The sequence below is a fragment of the Moschus berezovskii genome, chromosome 21 (assembly GCF_049115385.1).
Source record: "Moschus berezovskii isolate FMDL1 chromosome 21, NW_MosBer_1.0, whole genome shotgun sequence".
NCBI lineage: Eukaryota > Metazoa > Chordata > Mammalia > Artiodactyla > Moschidae > Moschus > Moschus berezovskii.
Window position 1 is genome coordinate 51,283,414 of NC_142480.1, and position 19,707 is coordinate 51,303,120.

Genomic DNA, 19,707 nt, shown 5'->3' on the forward strand with positions numbered 1-19,707 from the left:
GATCTCAGGTTTCCTGCATTGCAGGTGGATTCCTTAACTGTCTGAGCCACCAGGGAAGCTGCCTTCCTGCCTCCTCCCCCCTCAATTATGAGCATCCTAGAGGACGTTGACTTCATGCCTTTTCATTTTGCTGTTCCCCAGCCCCTCGTGTAGTGCTCCTAGAGGTAGCTCAAGGGAGTTGAGGCCCCAAAGGGGCAGCAAAGGTGGGCAGCATCTCTAGCACGCTGGGTTTGCATTCTGAGTTAGCCCCAGACGGGCCTGACATCAAGAGCCCCGAGAGAACATCCACGTGTCAGTGACTATTGTCTTGACTTGAAAAGTGCCTGTCACTCTCCTATTCTGAGCTTTACCTTGGAAACACGCAGAGAATAGAGTCAGCACCTTTCAGATTAATTTACTTACCAAAGTGTCATTCTGCAAAAGCCATTTGTTAGCTGTGAGTCTCTCTAAGTTTCCTTTCTTTGAGCAGGCAGCCTTCTTCTGTTAAATGTAAACAGATAGGGATGCTAGGAGTAGGGGCCTGGGTTGGGAACTCAGAATCCCTGAGGCAGAGGTGGTTCGCTTGGACTGAAGCTCAGGCTTAGGCATTCATTTTTCATACAGATTCCCCTCTCTGGCCCGCAGGGCTAGAATAGAAAGCAGAAAAATAAACTTTGGCAGGAAGAGGGAAAAAAAAAAGAATCATTTCTAATGGAGAAGATGACAGAGTACATCAAAGTTTAAATGTTTTCCAGGAGATAGATATAAGCTCAAAAAACTGTCGTCTACCAGGATGTTAATGTCCTTACTTTTTAGTTTCATATATTTAACATTCAGGGAAACCCGGCTGTGTAATAAGGATGCACTATGGAAATGCCAGTGCCAGGTGAAGACAGGATCAACAGGGCTTCTTAATCTCACAGTTCGCTGTGTTCTGTCTGTCTCCCAGTTGCAGACACAGATACAAGGGCGAGGCTTCTTAGCCCCTGTTGGCTGTTCTGCAGAAACGAAAAACAAAACAATAGAAAACAAGAACCAGTCTCACCTGCTGCCCCAAATCTGGGCCAGTTTCTTCAGCTTCCCTGAGGGAATAGCAGGCAATCAGAATATACTGGAACACGGCTTTCTGAAAACATTGCCCTGCTCTCTGGAGCTGGAGAACACGCAAGGTGGCTGCCAGACATTCCCCCATCCTGGAGAATTCTCAGTTTCTGGTCTGGAATCTGGACCTGACACTCACACTGAAATGAAGGCCGTGTCACGTGCTTTTTTGACCCTAGACACGCCATTCCTCTGTAGGGCACATGCCTTCTGCTCGTTCACCTTTGCACTCAGGAAGTGAGAGCTGTACAGGAGGCCTAGGTTTGATCCCTGGGTTGGGAAGATCCTTTGGAGAAGGGCATGGTACCCCACTCCAGTATTTTTGCCTGGAGAATCCCATGGACAGAGGAACTTGGTGGGCTACAGTCCATGGGATCACAAAAAGTTGGACACGACAAAGCGAGTAACACTCACTCACTCATGCTCACCTGGGTATGAGTGTTGAGCATACAAAGGAGATGTGCTTTAGAGAACCCTGGAAGAGGAAACAGCAATCGATATGCCTGTCCAAACAATTAGAAAGAGATGTTTCTGTGAGTCTCCTAAATCTCTCTGGCATGTGTTAGACGCATGCTGTCAGTTCAGCTGCCATTAAACAGCTTCTAAATAATGCAAAGACAATCAGATGTACAAATAAGCTGTTCAATCTGGGTGATTGATTATCGGGATAATGCTCATGCGCCCAAGGCGTGACATATCCAATCACATCTCCATTTCATTTCTCAGGCAGTAATGATCTTTCTATCTCCAGTTATCTCTTGGCTGTACGATCTGGGTATAGGCTAGTATTCTTGGGTTCTGTGATTAGCTGTTCATCTTGAATGTTGGTTGAATGATCCTTGGACACTTTAAACAGGAGTGTCTCCTTTGAATCCTTTCCATAATATGGAAATGCCACCAGCAATGAGCTATAGTTTTCCACATGTAAAGTACATGTTTAGGAATCTTTCAAGGTCAAGGTCTTGCAGATGGCTTAATCAAAGTCTTAATATGGCTTAGTTTTTTCACACTGTCTTTCCAAATTCTTCAGTCTTTACAACACCTGGAGAAAGCACACTGTATCCTGCAGTCCTTACTGTTTATCATGTTTTTGTCTTTTTAAAAATTTTTTTACTGAAGCATAGTTGATTTACAATGTGTTAATTTCTGCTGTAGAGCAGAGGGACTCTGTTGTACATACACGCACACACACACATATATATATACACATGTATATTCTTTTTCATTTTCATTTACCACAGGATATTGAATATCGTTCCCTGTGCCATATTGTAGGAGCCTTGTTGTTTATCCATCTTATATATAATATATTTGCAAATCATTTTATTTCAAAAGTATGCTTATATAGTAAGAAGGTCACCATAGAATTCAAAACTCAGCTCAGGCACCACTAAATCGTGTCTGACTCTTTGTGACCCAATGGACTGTAGCCTACCAGGCTCCTCTGTCCATGGGGTTCCCCAGGAAAGAATACTGGAGTGGATTTCCATTTCCTTCTCCAGGGGATCTCCCTGACCCAGGGATTGAACATGTGTCTGCCTGCACTGAAGGAGGACTCTTGACCACTGAGCCTCTGGGGAAGCCCTTTAGAGCTCATACCTTTAATTGTTTCACCACAGTGCATATGAGGAAGCTCGTTTAAGCAGAGAAATTTTAGAAGAAGAAATAAAGAGTTTGAAAGAAATAGGTGCCTCTGGTAGCAGAATTGAAAAGTGAGGGATAAACTGGGGAGAAATATTTGATTTCCAATATAAGACCTTTAGAACTCTTAACTGTGGATCTCTTTGACTGTGTGGATCACAATAAACTGTGGAACATTCTGAAAGAGATGGGAATACCAGACCACCTGACCTGCCTCTTGAGAAACCTGTATGCAGGTCAGGAAGCAACAGTTAGAACTGGACATGGAACAATAGACTGGTTCCAAATAGGAAAAGGAGTACGTCAAGGTTGTATGTTGTCACCTTGCTTATTTAACTTGTATGCAGAGTACATCATGAGGAACACTGGGCTGGAAGAAGCACAAGCTGGAATCAAGATTGCTGGGAGAAATATCAATAACCTCAGATATACAGATGACACCACCCTTATGGCAGAAAGTGAAGAGGAACTAAAAAGCCTCTTGGTGAAAGTGAAAGAGGAGAGTGAAAAGGTTGGCTTGAAGCTCAACATTCAGAAAACAAAGATCATGGCATCTGGTCCCATCACTTCATGGGAAACAGATAGGGAAACAGTGGAAACAGTGTCAGACTTTATTTTTTGGGGCTCCAAAATCACTGCAGATGCTGATTGCAGCCATGAAATTAAAAGACGCTTACTACTTGGAAGGAAAGTTATGACCAACCTAGATAGCATATTAAAAAGCAGAGACATTACTTTGCCAACCAAGGTCCGTCTAGTCAAGGCTATGGTTTTTCCCGTGGTCATATATGGATGTGAGAGTTGGACTGTGAAGAAGGCTGATCGCCGAAGAATCGATGCTTTTGAACTGTGGTGTTGGAGAAGACTCTTGAGAGTCCCTTGTACTGCAAGGAGATCCAACCAGTCCATTTTAAAGGAGATCAATCCTGGGTGTTCATTGGAAGGACTGATGCTAAAGCTGAAACTCCAATACTTTGGCCACTTCATGCGACGAGTTGACTCACTGGAAAAGACTTTGATGCTGGGAGGGATTGGGGGCAGGAGGAAAAGGGGACGACAGAGAATGAGATGGCTGGATGGCATCACCGACTATGTGGACATGAGTTTGAGTGAACTCCGGGAATTGGTGATGGACAGGGAGGCCTGGTGTGCTGTGATTCATGGGGTCGCAAAGAGTTGGTCACGACTGAGAGACTGAACTGAACTGAACTGAACTGAATGTGAACCTGCTGTATAGCTCAGGGAGCTCAGCTTAGTGCTCTGTGATGGCCTAGAGGTGTGGGGTGGGGCTGGGGTGGGAGGGAGGCTCACAAGGGAGGGTCTCTGTGTATACATAGAGCTGATTCACTTCCTTGTACAGCAGAAACTAACACAACAGGGTAAAGCAATTATGCTCCAAATAAGTTCAAGGGAAATCTCATTAAAGCAAAAACTCAAATTTAAAAAAAAGACATAAATATATAGCTTTAAAGGAAATCTCATGGACAGAGGAGTCTAGCGAGCTGTAGTCCATGGTGGCAGAAAAAGTCGGACATGATTTAGCGTCTAAACAGCAGCAACAACAAAGGAAGAAAGATACTAGAAGATCATCCTAATTTTAACATTGCATCTTCTCTCTTCAGGACCTGTTGGCTCCAGATCCAAAGGAAAAATCAAAATGATTTCTAGGATAGTGAAAAGCACCCTGCAGACTCCCTGCAAATACCCTTGTCTTTCGGGCAGTGATTTCTCTGTCCCTCCTCCCCCAGGTCCCCAGGCCCAGGAGACAGAGAGAACACTGCACCACTGTCTGAGAATTCATTCCTTGTTCAAAGAGAAGTTTGCACTCGAATAGATTTTTGCCTTTTGCAATTATGTCATTAAAAGCATTCTGAACTTCAGACTTGAAATGAACTCCAGAAAGGGTCTGCCCTTTTAGCTTTCTGGCTTTACATAATTTATGGTTTTGAATCTTATTGAAAAATGCAAAAGGGATTCAGCAAAGGTTCCAAGCAGATACTCACAGAGGCACATCCCTCTGTCCCTCCCAGCGTAGTCTTTATAAAATTTCTGCCCCCAAGGGGAGGGGCACTGTCTTCAGGATTAGAGGGTCTTCAGAATGGCATGGAAAGAACATAAGCAAGTGGAAATTGTAAGGAAATTCCTCCTGTTCATGTCTTTGGTTTATCTGTTTGCAGCTGTAATATTCCTTTCCTTCATTCCTTTCTCTAGCATCCTCCCTTCAGGCCCTTCCTTCCCCCTGCCCTGACCCCATACTCCCCTGGCACACCTGGCCCTGGAGTATCATTTAGCATTTAGGGGAGTAGATGGTGTTCCGACCAGGGTTCTTAACCTTCCTCAATCAATAGAAATTGACTAGAGGCCAGACCAGAAATGCAGGCAAGGCTTTATTGGAGCCCCTGCTGCAGTGGGGTGCAGTGAGAGCAAACAATAGGTTCCCGTGCTTGTTCCCTGAGGGAGGTGGGCGTGTTCCTTATATAGGATGAGGGTAGGGGTGTGTCCGGGGGTCTGGCCAGCGGCTTAGGTGTTTGGCCCACCCCTTAGGTGGTGGTGTGTCCAGGGAGCATGCACAGTACCCTGCTTTTGCTCCAGGCTCTTCAAAAGTGGCAGTTGGGTTTTTTGGTCTCTTTGTATCTTTTGGGTCCAGAACTTCCCCAACTGTTGTTTTCAGTCCCATACAGTTTCTTTGTATTTTGTTGTTCCAGGAGAGGTGAGTCCAGGTGCAAGCATTGCTGCAAAGGGTCCCGGTCCCAGCCCATCTCAATAGGACCAGAGGAGAGAGAAGCCAGAATTCATGTTGTCAGCCTTCTACTTCTTGCTCTCCTACCTTCCAAACCTGGGTCTCTGGACAAGTCGCTTTAATGTTTTGCAGCACTGTTTTGCACATTTGTGAATTAAGGTTGGTAGTTACATCTATTGTAGAAGGCAATGGCACCCCACTCCAGTACTCTTGCCTGGAAAATCCCATGGATGGAGGAGCCTGGTAGGCTGCAATCCGTGGGGTCGCTGACAGTCAGAGATGACTGGGCGACTTCACTTTTGCTTTTCACTTTCATGCATTGGAGAAGGAAATGGCAACCCACTCCAGTGTTCTTGCCTGGAGAATCCCAGGGACGGGGGAGCCTGATCGGCTGCCATCTATGGGATCACACAGAGTCGGACACGACTGAAGTGACTTAACAGCAGCAGCAGCAGTTACATCTATCTCTCAGGTTGTAGCTTGCATTAAAGCTCAAACTGAAAGTAGAAAACTTAGCACTGTATAGTAAGCACTTAACAAATACTTGCTTTATTATTTTGGGAGGCAGGACAGGATGGTGTTGTGGGTAGGATCTTATTCTCTGGCAGCTGACTGAGTTTGAATCCCTAGTCTGCTGTTTAATCACTGGGTTATTTTCAAAGTCATTTCTGCTCTCTGAGGTCAGTCGTCTCATCAACATGATGCGGACAGAGATGCCATTTATCTGTAGGATCACTGTGGGGAGAGAATGAGATGAAATATGTAAGGTACTTAGTACAGGGCCTGGTCCATTGCAGAACTTCCATAAATCCAGACTCTTAGTGTGGGGAAGTATGCCAAGCAGTGAGAGACACACAAACAGTAAATACATTTCTCGAATCCCCTGAAAATTATTGCATCTAATTGGGTAAAAGGGTGACCTCACCCTCAGCCAGATTCCTGGCTGCAGATCCAACCCTGGGCTGAATTCATGGCCTTTGGCTGTGCTGCCTGTCAGACAAGGCTGCCCACCTGTGACAGCTTCTGGGTGAGAAAGATGTTTTTACCTGGCAACCCCCATCTCTCCATTTCTGTAGGTCTTACTCCTCTACATATCTTTCCCTCGATGGCCAGTTCCAAATAAGGAGAGCAGTGACTGGGGTGGGTGTGTGTATGTGTAGGGAAGGGGTAGAGGCGTTGGAACAGAGTAAGCTGATGGGAAAGACCCCAGTCTCTGGTTGTCTCTCAGCCTGGGACAAGCTCAGTGGAGACTTGGGCTTCCTGCCCAGGCCCAGAACCTGGTTCTACCTCTTCTGGCCGTGGATTCGGGCTGAGTTCCTTAGCGTCTCTCCACCAGCCTCAGTTTTCTCTGCTGTGAAACTGGAAAAACAACAGTTGCTGTTGAAAAATAATGCCTGCAGAGTAGCTGGCTCAGCAAATGATGGAAGGGTTATCATGGGTGTAACCTTGAATAGTGAGTCCTCAAAATAGCCAACAGAGGGTCCAGGTGGTTGGGGACCCGGGGAAAGAGGGTGCATCATTTTCTTTCTTTTCTTTTTATTTTGTGACGTATAGGAGACTTACAATGTTATGTTAGTTTCAAGTGTACAGCAAAGTGATTCCATTATATATATATATATATATGTATCTATTTATATTTATATACACATATACATATGTATATTGGAGAAGGAAATGGCAACCCACTCCAGTGTTCTTGCCTGGAGAATCCCAGGGACGGGGGAGCCCGGTGGGCTGCCGTCTATGGGGTCGCACAGAGTCGGACACGACTGAAGTGACTTAGCAGCAGCAGCATACATATGTATTCCCTGGAGGAGACCATGGCAACCCGCTCGAGTGTTTTTGCCTAGAGAATCCCGTGGACAGAGGAGCCTGGTGGGCTATAGTCCATGGGGTCACAAAGAATCAGATATGACTGAGCGACTAAACACATACATATGTGTATTATTTTTCAGGTTCGTTTCCATTATAGGTTATTACAATATACTTCCTGTTCTATCCATTAGGTTCTCATTGCTTATCCATTTTATATATAGTAATTTATATCTGTTAATCCCAAACTCCTAATTAATCCCTCCCCCACCTTCTCCTTTGGTAACTATACGTTTGTTTTCTGTATGTGAGTCTGTTTCTGATTTGTAAGTAAATTCATTGGTGCCATGTTTTAGATTCCACGTAGAAGTGATATCATATGGTATTTGTCTTCCTCTGTCTGACTTACTCCCCTTAGTCTGATCATCTCTAGGCCCGTCCAGAGTTCTATCATTTTAAGATCTGAGGTTCGCAGTGCAGTTTCTCCTTTCTGAACTCACTTCTCTGGGGGTTGTCCTTCTAGGTTCCGTGGGGATAGTCCAGAGCAGACTCCTGGCAGAAGGAGACCAAGAACTGGGGGAGAGAAATGGGGTTGAGCTGAGCTGGCTGTGGCTGTAGCAGCCCGGCTCTGCAGAGCCTCCTCTGAATGCACCAACAGACCTTCTTTCTGAGGGTGCTGCTCAAGTCAGGAGCCTCAAGTCATGTCTCCTGCACTTGTTCCCTGCTTGCCGAATGCCTTCTCATACAATGAGTAAGACTTGGCATCTCATTTTTTAAAATAATTTAAACCGATGAGGTGTCGTGTCTCCATGGCAGGGACAGACTCAGGGGTTCTGTCTGGCACAGCCTTGCAGCCTTTCTGCTCCAGGCAGGATCAAAGCTCCCTAACCTTGCATGCTCTCAGATCCAGTCCCTACTTTTATTTCAGCAGCCTTTAAAATTCTTTCATTTTCTAGTAGTGCCTTGGAGCAGAATACAGAATCACAAACTACCAGAGCGAAAAGGGACCTCAGTTGATCATCTCTGGAGATGACCAACTTCCAGTCCATGGAAAATCTGATTTACAACAACATTTCATTTGGTCCAACACAGATTTTCTTTTAAATGAATGATGTGTCAACATTTAAAACCTGGGAGTTTTCCCTGGATGTCCAGCTTCTCTTATTTTTTTTTTTTTATGTAATTAATTTATTTTTTATTGGAGGCAAATTATTTTACAATATTATATTGGTTGGTTTTGCCATACATTTATAAGCTTCTCTTATAAAGTCATAAATCTGGCCGTGCTGGCTTGAGTTTCAACATGGCAGCATTTGGATGAAAAGGGTCATGGCTGACCCCCGCTTCCTTTTTTTGTACACTTCATTTTTAATTTTTAAACATTGATTATTTAAAATGAAATTTTATTTTATCATTTTACTTTTTTAGGCCATGCAGTGTAATATCCAGAGATGTTAGTTCCCTGACCAGGGATTGAACCTACGCCCCTAGAATTGAGAGTGGAGTCTTAACCACCGGACCATCAGGGAAGTCCAAGTGGCTTCCCCCTTTGCCTTGTACCTGAACTTCTGTCCACCCTAGCCCCTTCCACTCCCCATCACATCATACTTGTCCCTTTGGTTCATTTTCTTATCTGTGTGACCCCAATTGGCATTTGAGTTCGCAAGTTCTAATCTAGTTGCAGTCATGGTACAGTTGGGAAATCTGAGGCCTGGTGATAGGAAGTGACTCTGCCAAGACCACCAAAAAATAAATGCTGGGAGTGTGCGATTTGAGTCCAGCTTTTTCCCTTTCACAAATCGAAGTACTGATCTACAATGTGTGTTAATTTCTGCCATAAAGCAAAATGATTCAGTTATACATATACATAATTTTAAAATAATTCTTTTCCATTATGGTTTTTTAGCCCTTTTCTCCATAGAAGCCCACCTACTGAGGATGGACCAGCCCACGAATATGGCATCTTGGCCCTGATAGTCTCTAGATGAACTTGGAGTCCTGCCTCGCTGGCCTTTGTCTATCACTGAGTCACAGGCTTAGGTTGGGGTGGTTTTGGCCTGAGGGCAGGACTCCAGAGTGTCGCCTGATAGTCAGAATCAGTAAAACAAGCCTGGAAACAGTGTCTGGCTTGCTGTTGCCTGTTTTACTTTCCTCGTTTTGTCATCTCTCGTCCTTTTCCATCATCCCTGTTAGAGAAGGCTGGCATGACGTTCTCAGGGCTTCACAGAAACTGTGGTCAAAAGGGGTAAATTACTGTGATGCGGGGTGCCCTGCAGCTCCAGAACTGTCTCCTTGCCTCTTACCGCTATTTACAGATGAGGTCATCAGGCCCAAAGTGTGACATGATATTGGCCCTGCAGAGCCAAGATTACAGCTCAACCCTGATCTTGATCTCCCAGTGCTCAGCCCTCAGGGATATAGCCAGCGATGCCATGAATGGCCAGAACCGACTCCAAACAGGCAGAGAGGAGGCTGGCAGATAGCAGCCACAGTGACCTCTGCCTCCTCCTGCCTCCCTGGGGCTCCAGGGCCCTGCAGAGCCTGTGACAACAGGTGAGGACTTGGCGGGGGAGGGAAATGACATCTCAGTGTCTGGCTGGTCCTGTGCATTGATGTGGGTGCCCAGAGGCCCTGTGGGGGCTGGCTGGGGCTGGCCCTACATTTCCATTCTCTTCAGTCAGCTGTAAATCCCTGTCTCTGAAAATGAAATTAATAGGCACAGCTAGGAGATAATACAGACAGTAGATCCACACATAAAATGCCTCCCCGTCCCTCTAATAAGGCTGCCCCTAGGACAAGCAACAGGATTATACAGTAATCTTATTATACAGGGTCTGCCAAGGGCAAAGAAAGGGTCACTTTTCTGTGCATGGTGACACCACCCCCCACTTTCCTTCTCTAAGCCACCGTCCCCATCCACTGCAAAGCGGTCCATCCTCAGGGAGCAAGGCACGATCATGCAAGTGTCCTGGGCTTCTTTCAGGCCAAGGGGTTTCTGGTTTCCTCCCTGTCTCAAAATGGTTCACAGGCTGTACCCAGCCTCAGAGACTTTCCCACAGCAGAACCTGCCGCTGGAGTTCTGATTCCATCATCTGTCAAAGAGAAAGCTGGATAAGAGGGGTTAAATGCATCCAGACCAAACATTCCCGTGTCTGGTCCATCCATGTGTTCTAGCAGCACAAGGCTTATTTCTCTCTTCTGGCTACCTGACAAAGCAAAAGATTCTTCTGAGCTTCTGGCCCAAGATATAGCATTAAGAGGAATGAAAGTGAGAGACGAAGTCTTGCCACTAACATTTTTTTTTAATTGGAGGATAATTACTTCACAATGTTGTGTGGGTTTTTGCCATACAATAGCATGAATCAGTCATAATTATATATCCCACCCCTCTTGTGCCTACCTCCCATTCTACCACTCTAGGTTCCTTGCCACTAACTCCTAACTTTGTTGCCTGCTTTCTGAATAACGAAGTATTAGAAAACCATGCTTGGCCCCTACCCAGCTCCCTCCTTTTTTGCTGTCAGTAAAATTGAACCCCATCCGCTTTCCTGATGGATCATACCTCTGGAGGAGAGTTTGTGTGGTGCCAGGAGATGGATGGACTTGGCCACTGGCATTGAAAGTTACCCAAGGATGGGAAAATGCACACATTTTAGCTAGTGAAAAGTAACAAGATCCAGTATTTACAGAGGTTTTTACATGAAAACCTGAGGCAATTTATATTATTGTACTCAGTTCTGTTCTCTGTGCCAGTGGGTAGGGAAAAAATAGATCGTGTAAGAGAATGGTAAAACCATTGTTTTGACTGTCACAGATATTTCATTTCTTTGTAATACCAGAACACTAGTGTGTACATACATGTCATGGAGTCATTGCTTTTATCTTGAGCAATTGGAGGGACTTCCCTGGTTGTCCAGTGGTTAGAGATGCACCTGGCAATGCAGGGGATGTGAGTTCAATCCCTGATCAGGGAACTGAGATCCCACACGTGCCAGGGCAACTTAGCCCATGCAGGGCAACTGCTGAGCCTCCGTCACAGCTAGAGAGTCTGTGCCCCAGGGAAGGATCCGAATGATGTAGTGAGGATCCCGTGTGCCACAACGAAGAGCTGACACAATCAAATAAATAAATATGAAAAAAAAAAAAAAAGAGCAATCAGAAACCATTGAGGGGTTTTACTTGGGTGAGTGAACAGTTTGGATTTCCATTTTTCAAGAATCACTCTGATTTACTGTGTAAAGAATTGAATCAGAGGGTCTCAAGGACAGCTGGCAGTGCTTTCAAGCTGCGTGGTGACGGTGAAGATGGCGAGAAGAGATAATTTAAGGAAAATGTGAGAGGTGAAATTTATGAATGCAGGATGGATGGGGTGATAGTTATCGACATGGGCCGTTTTGCAGGAAGAAGGTTGGGGTTAGGTGGGAGGGGTTTTTGTCAGTTGTATTGATTTTGTTACTACTTATTGGACCCACGGACCAGATCTTTCAGCTTGGCTGAACCAGTTAAGACTGTCCTTACAGTGTGTGTTACTGCTGTCCCTGTTGGTCCTCTCTTGTATAGTTCGGATCTCACGCAAGGGTATCGGGTCCCTTGATCTCCTAAGCAATTAGTTCATCCATGTCTGAATTTCTTGGTGTGAAGACCGTGGCTGTTTACCCTTTTGGGAAGCTGAGGGCATCAGCGCTTGCTTTCTCCTTCCTTGTTCTTCCTTCTGCGCCACCCTGGTGACTGTCTACAACTTCTGACGAGCTCCCCAGCTGTAGTTGTTCTCCAGACTCCTTTTTCCCCCTTCATCTAGGAGTACAATTAGTTCCATCCTTCCAGAATCCCCTAAGTGGGTCATTCCTCCTGAGCCTATTGTGAACTTGGCCTTGTGTATTAGGCAGGGATGGACCATAAGGTATGATCAATGTGCAAGTAGAATTTTTCAAAAATTCAGGGATATTATCTACTCATATTTCTGCCCTTTCCCCCCTTCTTGCTCTTTTTTCCTTTTAAAGAAATTCTTCCCTGATACACAAAAAGATGATATCTCTTTATTTATTTGCCATGCCACAGCATGCAGGATCACAGTTCCCTGACCAGGGATCAAACCTCCTCCCCCTGCAGTGGAAGCTCAGAGTCTTAACTGCTAGACTGCCAGGGAGGCCCCCCACCCCGACAAAACCACCTTCTTGCTCATTGGGTTAAAGTCCTGATGGTTCCAATGACTGAAAACAGAGAAAAGTTATAAACCTCAACTCACAAGGCCATTGTCAAGATTGCGTGGGAATGAGCTTTCTGGATGACCTGAGGGCAACATTTCTCTGTCTTCTCTCTTTTTTCATCATCTGTGAATAATTGGGGGCTGGAATCATGATTGAATCCATGGCAGTGATTTCCAAACTCTTAGACAATGTCAGATTCTGGATATGAGAATAAATTCCATCCAGGAAAACTCTAAGAGTAATTCTCTACTCTTTCCAGAAAACCCAGCTTCAGAAAAGTCCCATGAATGTCCTAGATCAAGAGTCAAATCCTTCTTTCTTCACTTTGAGGCACAGGAATTTGATACCCTTTCATTTTTTTTTTTTTTTCCACTTATCCCTCTATGAGGAAGGCCATATATAAAGCATGGTTGCATCTGAAGGACACAGAGAGGAAAAAAATGCCCCACAGTCAGAGGAGTGATGGAATGAGCAAAGTGAAATTGAAAGTATTAGTCACTCAGTTGTGTCTGACTTTTTTCAACCCCATTGACTGTAGCCCGCCAGGCTCCTCTGTCCATGGGATTCTCCAGGCAAGGATACTGGAGTGGGTTGCCATTTCCTTCTCCAGGGAATCTTCCCAACCAAGAGACTGAACCTGGGTCTTCTGCATTGCAGGTAGATTCTTTGCCATTGAGCCACCAGAGAAGCCCAGAATGAGCAAGTTCATTAAAATATTATTGGAAGTCCAGAGGAACAAGGCAAAATCCCATCAGCTCAGCAGTCCTGGATTATTTCTTTACATGACACTAAAAATGAACAACATGCTAACCAATTAGTTTTTTTTTTTTTGCCTTCTTCATGAGTCTTAGTTAGAATGGGAACATCTGGAGTTTGGAATCAATTGTCCAGAACTAGCTGCTGTGCTAATTAATATTCATTTAAATAGCATTCCACCAAGGTGTCCCTTCATGCATCTCTGTTCCCTGCAGGCATCAGTCATTTCCCAGAAACTGTGTCCTTTGAGGAGAACTCTGGCTGGCCACTACAAGGAGCAGGGGGCAGCCAAGGGTGATAAAAGAGCCTGCAGCATGCTATGCCCTTCTGTCCGAAACAATGGACGGTCCATTGGATGAAGTGCTGGAAAACAAGTCAAGAGCAGGAAGACTTCTGCCGAGTGAAGAAGGAGATTTAATTTGCAGGGTTGCCTCCCTCCTCTCTCCAGCATAGAAGAGGATGAATCCCAGAATGATTTCATGATTACATCTTGTCAGAAGAGGGCGGAATTTAGACCCTTCCTTTATTATTATTTTTAGTATAAATTTATTTATTTTAATTGGAGGCTAATTACTTTATAGTATTGTATTGGTTTTGCCATACATTGACATGAATCTACCCCGGGTGTACATGTGTTCCCCATCTTGAACCCCCCTCCCTCCTCCCTCCCCATCCCATCCCTCTGGGTCATCCCAGTGCACCAGCCCCGAGCATCCTGTATCATGCATCGAACCTGGACTGGTGTTTCGTTTCACATATGATAATAAACATGTTTCAAAGCCATTCTCCCAGATCATCCCACCTTCGCCCTCTCCCACAGAGTCCAAAAGACTGTTCTATACATCTGTGTCTCTTTTGCTGTCTCGCATACAGGGTTATCGTTACCATCTTTCTAAATTCCATATATATGTGTTAATATACTGTATTGGTGTTTTTCTTTCTGGCTTACTTCACTCTGTATAATAGGCTCCACTTTCATCCACCTCATTAGAACTGATTCAAATGTATTCTTTTTAATTGCTGAGTAATACTCCATCATGTATCTGTACCACAGCTTTCTTATCCATTCGTCTGCTGATGGACATCTAGGTTGCTTCCATGTCCTGGCTATTATAAACAGTGCTGCAATAAACATTGGAGTACATATATCTCTTTCAGTTCTGGTTTCCTCAGTGTGTATGCCCAGGAGTGGGATTCCTGGGTCGTATGGCAGTTCTATTTCCAGTTTTTTAAGGAATCTCCACAGTGTTCTCCATAGTGGCTGTACTAGTTTGCATTCCCACCAACAGTGTAAGAGGGTTCCCTTTTCTCCACACCCTCTCCAGCATTTATTGCTTGTAGACATTGGAGTATAGTGGAGTTTACAATGTTGTGTTAGTTTCAGGTGTATAGCAAAGTGATTCAGTCATACATGTTCATATATCTATCCTTTTTCAGATTATTTTCTCATATAGATTATTACAGAGTATTGGGTTGAGTTCCCCGTGCTGTATAGTAGGTCCTTATTGTTTATCTGTTGTATAGATAGTAACATAATTGATCCCAAACTCCTAAAAATTTATCCCTCCCCTCCAAGACCTCTTCTTTAAATGTAGACTCTTCTGGCTTAGCCACAGTTTCATTTTCTAGTGATGAACTGGTATAAATGCAAGAACTGTCTGGGAAAGTCACTATCTGCAGGAATCTATACAATTCTGAGTCCACTGCAGTTGGCTCTTAGGATAGCTTGCAAGAGTCTCTTCTTCACTTCCACTTCACAATGAATAAATTAAAATAAATTAAATTGGTTTCGATGTTAATGCCCCAGTGCACCACTTCATCCAGTGTACTGGCTTGTTTGGTAATTCACTTTGCAGACCTGCACTGGCTAAAATGGTAGTTTGAAATGCAGTTAGTCTGAATTGAGATGTCCTATAAGTATAAAATATACACTGGATTTCAAAGACAGTCTGAAGAAAAGAACGCAAAATATCTCCTTAATTACATTGAAACATATTACATGTTGAAAGGCAATGTTTTGGAGATACTAGATTAAATAAAATAGAGTATTAAAATTTATTTTTGCCTCTTTAATGTGACTACTAGAAATTTTAAAAGTATACATGTAGTTTACATTTGTGGCTTGCACTATATTTCTATTGGGTAGTACTTACTGATCTAGAGTCTTAAACTTCAACTGATGGAATTGCCTTCAGCTCTCTCTAATAAAATAGCTACTATTTACTGATAACCTTCCTTGTAGTACCTACCTGGGCCTGCCCCTACTTAGTGAAAAGTGGTGGCTCAGATGGTAAAGAATCTGCCTGTCATGCGGGAGATGCAGGTTTGATCCCTGGGTCAGGAAGATCCCCTGGAGAAGGGAATGGCTACCCACTCCAGTATTCTTTCCTGGAGGATCCCATGGACAGAGGAGTCTGCTGGGCTACTGTCCAAACTGTTGCAAAGAGTCAGACACAACTGAGCAACTACCACTTTCACCCCTACTTAAGGCACTCATAAGTACCTTTAGTCGTCATGACAACCCTACAGTCTGGTGATTCTCAACTTCCTTTTACAGATGAAGAAGTTGGGCCAAGAGAGGACATGTGATTTCATGGATCCATTTGACTCAAGTCAACAGCCTTGACTGAGCACAGCTGTGTGCTGTACATGTTGCTGGATTCTGGGGCCCCAGATTTGAAGGTTTACTACCCATAACTGACTTGATTGAAACCCAGATTGAATTAACTCTTTCCTGGATGCTGTGTGAATTCCTGGCAGTTTCTCAGCGTGAGGAAGGTGGAGATTTCCCATCTGTTTCATTGTTTCATTTTTTGCTTCTCTTTTTCAAGGGGATTGATCGGTGCAGTTGTGTCCCAGGTGGCTCCGTGGTAAAGAATCTGCCAGCCAATTCAGAAGACACAGGAGATGCAGGTTTTATTCCTGGGTTGGGAAGATCCCCTGGAGGAGGAGATGGCAACCCACTCCAGTACTCTTGCCTGAAAAATCCCACAGACAGAGGAGCCTGGAGGGCTATAGTCCATGGGCTTGCAAACAGCCCGACATGACTGAGCATGCACGATGGGTAGAATTAGAGCCAGGGTCTGGGCATGACTATTGGAGCTCTCTGCCTAGGTAAAGCCTTTCCAGCATGAATTGGTATTCTCAGTGGTCTACGAGTGTCATCAGCTGAAGCTTTCAGCCCTGGGTTTGATATTTATATAAATCAACACCATGCTAATACAGAAGGAGCCAGGATGCGATAAACTATGCAATCCTGGGATAAGAAGTTGCATCTGGGGAATCGAGGCAGAAAAGCATTGAGATGTAAGAATACACAGTCACTATGAAAAGGGAACATATGAAAAAGGGGGACTATAAAAAGTTAATGGCAGAATCTGAGACTGGGTCATGCAGAGTGGTTAGGGGTGCAGGCTCTGTTGAGTAAGCTGGGGGCTGACAACCTAAGGCCCAGCAATATGCGAGGGTCTCTGAGAAGACAGTAGTTATTCTTTCCTACATGGATTTAGTGCTTTGACATAAATTAAGTGACCATTTGACCTTAATTCTTTCTGGGTCCAGACTATCCAATTAATCTCTTCATTCTGATAAATCTTATTCTGTGCTGACCCATTCATTCTGTCCCTCATCACCTACTTGCTTTGTTGGAATAATCTTTCAGTGTCTTTCTTTAAACCAGGACCCCAAGATGAAAACCACCAAAAGAATATAACCAACAGAAGGTTTGATATCAATATACTTTGATTCTCTTGCTCTGATATGATTCTTCTTTTGCTTCTTTCATCACCTGTGGGTTTTTTGTTTTTTTTGTAATTTTTATTTACTTATTTTTAGCTGCACTGGGTCTTCAGTAGTTTGCGTTGGTGTTCTCTAGTTGCAGTGAGCTGGGGCTTCTCATTGTAGTGGATTATTTTGTTGCAGAGCCTAGGATTTCGGGGTGTATGGGTTTCAGTAGTTGTGGCATGGGCTTAGTTGCCCAAGGAAATGTGGCAACTTCCTGGACCAGGGACTGAACCCATGTCCCCTGCATTGGCAGGTGAATTCTTAACCACTGGACCACCAGGTAAGTCCACCTGTGGTTTTGTTTTGCAGTAGGTATTTAACAATCTTGGTGTGAGGAAGCAGTGGTCCATGGACATGTTCTTGGGAGCTCTTTGAGTTCTACATCTCATTTAAAATTTGTGATTTTACATCTATGCCAGATTATACATTGTAGAGATTTTCTAGAGCCTTGAAATGGTCACCATTCAGAATTAAATGCCATTATTTCAGTGACTGTCTCTACAGTTTAGATCACATCAAGGCCAACTAATATTTTTCCAATTGCTTGGGCAAAGGAAGAGAGGACAGAGGTAGATTAAAGCATAAAAGACATCTTCTATGCAAATGATGTCACTGCATTTTGAACCAGGGGGTAGCTTGCAAAGCTTTGGCAGTAGCTTGCAAAGAAAAAAAAAAAATAGCAATAGGAAAACTGAGTCATCACAGAGCCCACATTAGTATTAGCATGCTACATTCAAAATAATTTATTCCACCACAGTCAGTATTATATTCACATTATGAGCTGAAATTTAGTTTTAGCAAAAGAACCATATCCATCACATAAAATTAGTGTTGTTAATTTAAATATTATTGGCTTTGTTTGTATTTGATTTGTGACTCTGTTTTGATTTTATAGTTGTATAAGAGTTATAAAAATAAAGAATATATGCTTAATTTTATGTCCATACATATTTTAGTGTGTCAGGAATAAAAGAGTAAAGTGTAAATACTCACCATGTCTTCCTGTCAAGCACTGCGTAATAGCAACCAAACCTCCTGTTTCTCTGAGGTGGTGTCTCTAGGTGTCCCCAATCCTGAAAGGCCCTAGAACTGTCTTGGATTGGGGAAGCTCCTCTTTTGAATCACTGGATGGATCTGGATTTGGAGCAGGAACCATATTCTGCAGGACATAGGCTTTATAAACTTTCTATGGATGCTTTTGAACTGTGGTGTTGGAGAAGACTCTTGAGAATCCCTTGGACTGCAAGGAGGTCCAACCAGTCCATTCTAAAGGATATCAGTCCTGGGTGTTCATTGGAAGGACTGATGCTAAAGCTGAAACTCCAATACTTTGGCCACCTCATGCGATGAGTTGACTCACTGGAAAAGAGTCTGATGCTAGGAGGGATTGGGTGGGAGGAGACGGGGACGGCAGAGAATGAGATGGCTGGATGGCATCACCGACTCGATGGACCTGAGTTTGAGTGAACTCCGGGAGTTGGTGATGGACAGGGAGGCCTGGCGTGCTGTGATTCTTGGGGTCGCAAAGAGTCGGACACGACTGAGCAACTGAACTGGCTGACTGATGGATGCCATTGCAGGCAAATTGTTAACTTGGTTGAGTTTGATATTGAGGATGACCTTGCTGACCTCCTGCATCATGACCCTAGAGGATTTTGCCCCTTCAAAGAGACACTACAACAAAAACCACAACAGGTATCAGAGGGGAAAACATCCCATCAACAGTTACATTCTTCTGGTTCAAGAACACATGGTCTAGCCACATGACCTTCTCAGGCTGATACCAAAGGTAGGGACTGTGAGTGGTTCCTAGAGAAAACACTGCATTCTAGATTCCTATAATGAGAGAAGACAAGACAGAATGTACAATTCTGCCTTCTGTAGACTGTGGTCTCTAAGACCAAATGGATGGTCACTTCTGCACATTAACCATGGGAAGCAATATTGGTGCCGGTGCCTGGGTCACTGCTGCAGCTGGCTTTGTGACAACTGTACGGAAGAAATGTAGCATGTAGGAGTCTGAGTCAGCCTACTTCCTGGACATCACAGCTCCAAAGCTTAGGTACTTTTAGATGAGCCTTGGAAGGAAGAACAGTTGACAAAAAGGATGCTGCTGCACTGTTCTCAGTCATGTCTGACTCTGCAATGCTACGGACTGTAGCCCACCAAGCTCCTCTATCCATGGAATTCTCCAGGCAAGAATACTGCAGTGGGTTGCCATTTCCTTCTCCATAAAAAGGATGGCGACCGAGTAAATAATGTCATGCCAGTGCCTGGAGGGCCTCCCCTCCTCATGACACACCAACTTAGAGGCAATCGCAATGTCCACAACCCTGAACTCCACTGAACCTTCTCTCTCTCTCCACTTGAGGGACCTGCGCCTGGTGGTCTGGACCATGCCCTTGACTTCCGCAAGTATTGATAAGCAGAAGGACGTCCACAATGGGGCCTCCTCTACCCCTCTCTCCTCCAGGTTCTGAGACCTGTGTTCAGGTGCTGATTGAGCTTGGGGGGTCCTTAGAAAACAGGAGGTCTTCAGTTCCCACTCTCATCTTTGCCTCTAGGCACAAGATGCCTGTCATACCCCCGTCCCCAGTGGTGGCAACCAAGAATATCTCTAGACATTATCAATGTCACAGAGGGGTTGGGAGATAGACTCTGCCCCTCTTGAGAACCATTGATGGGGAA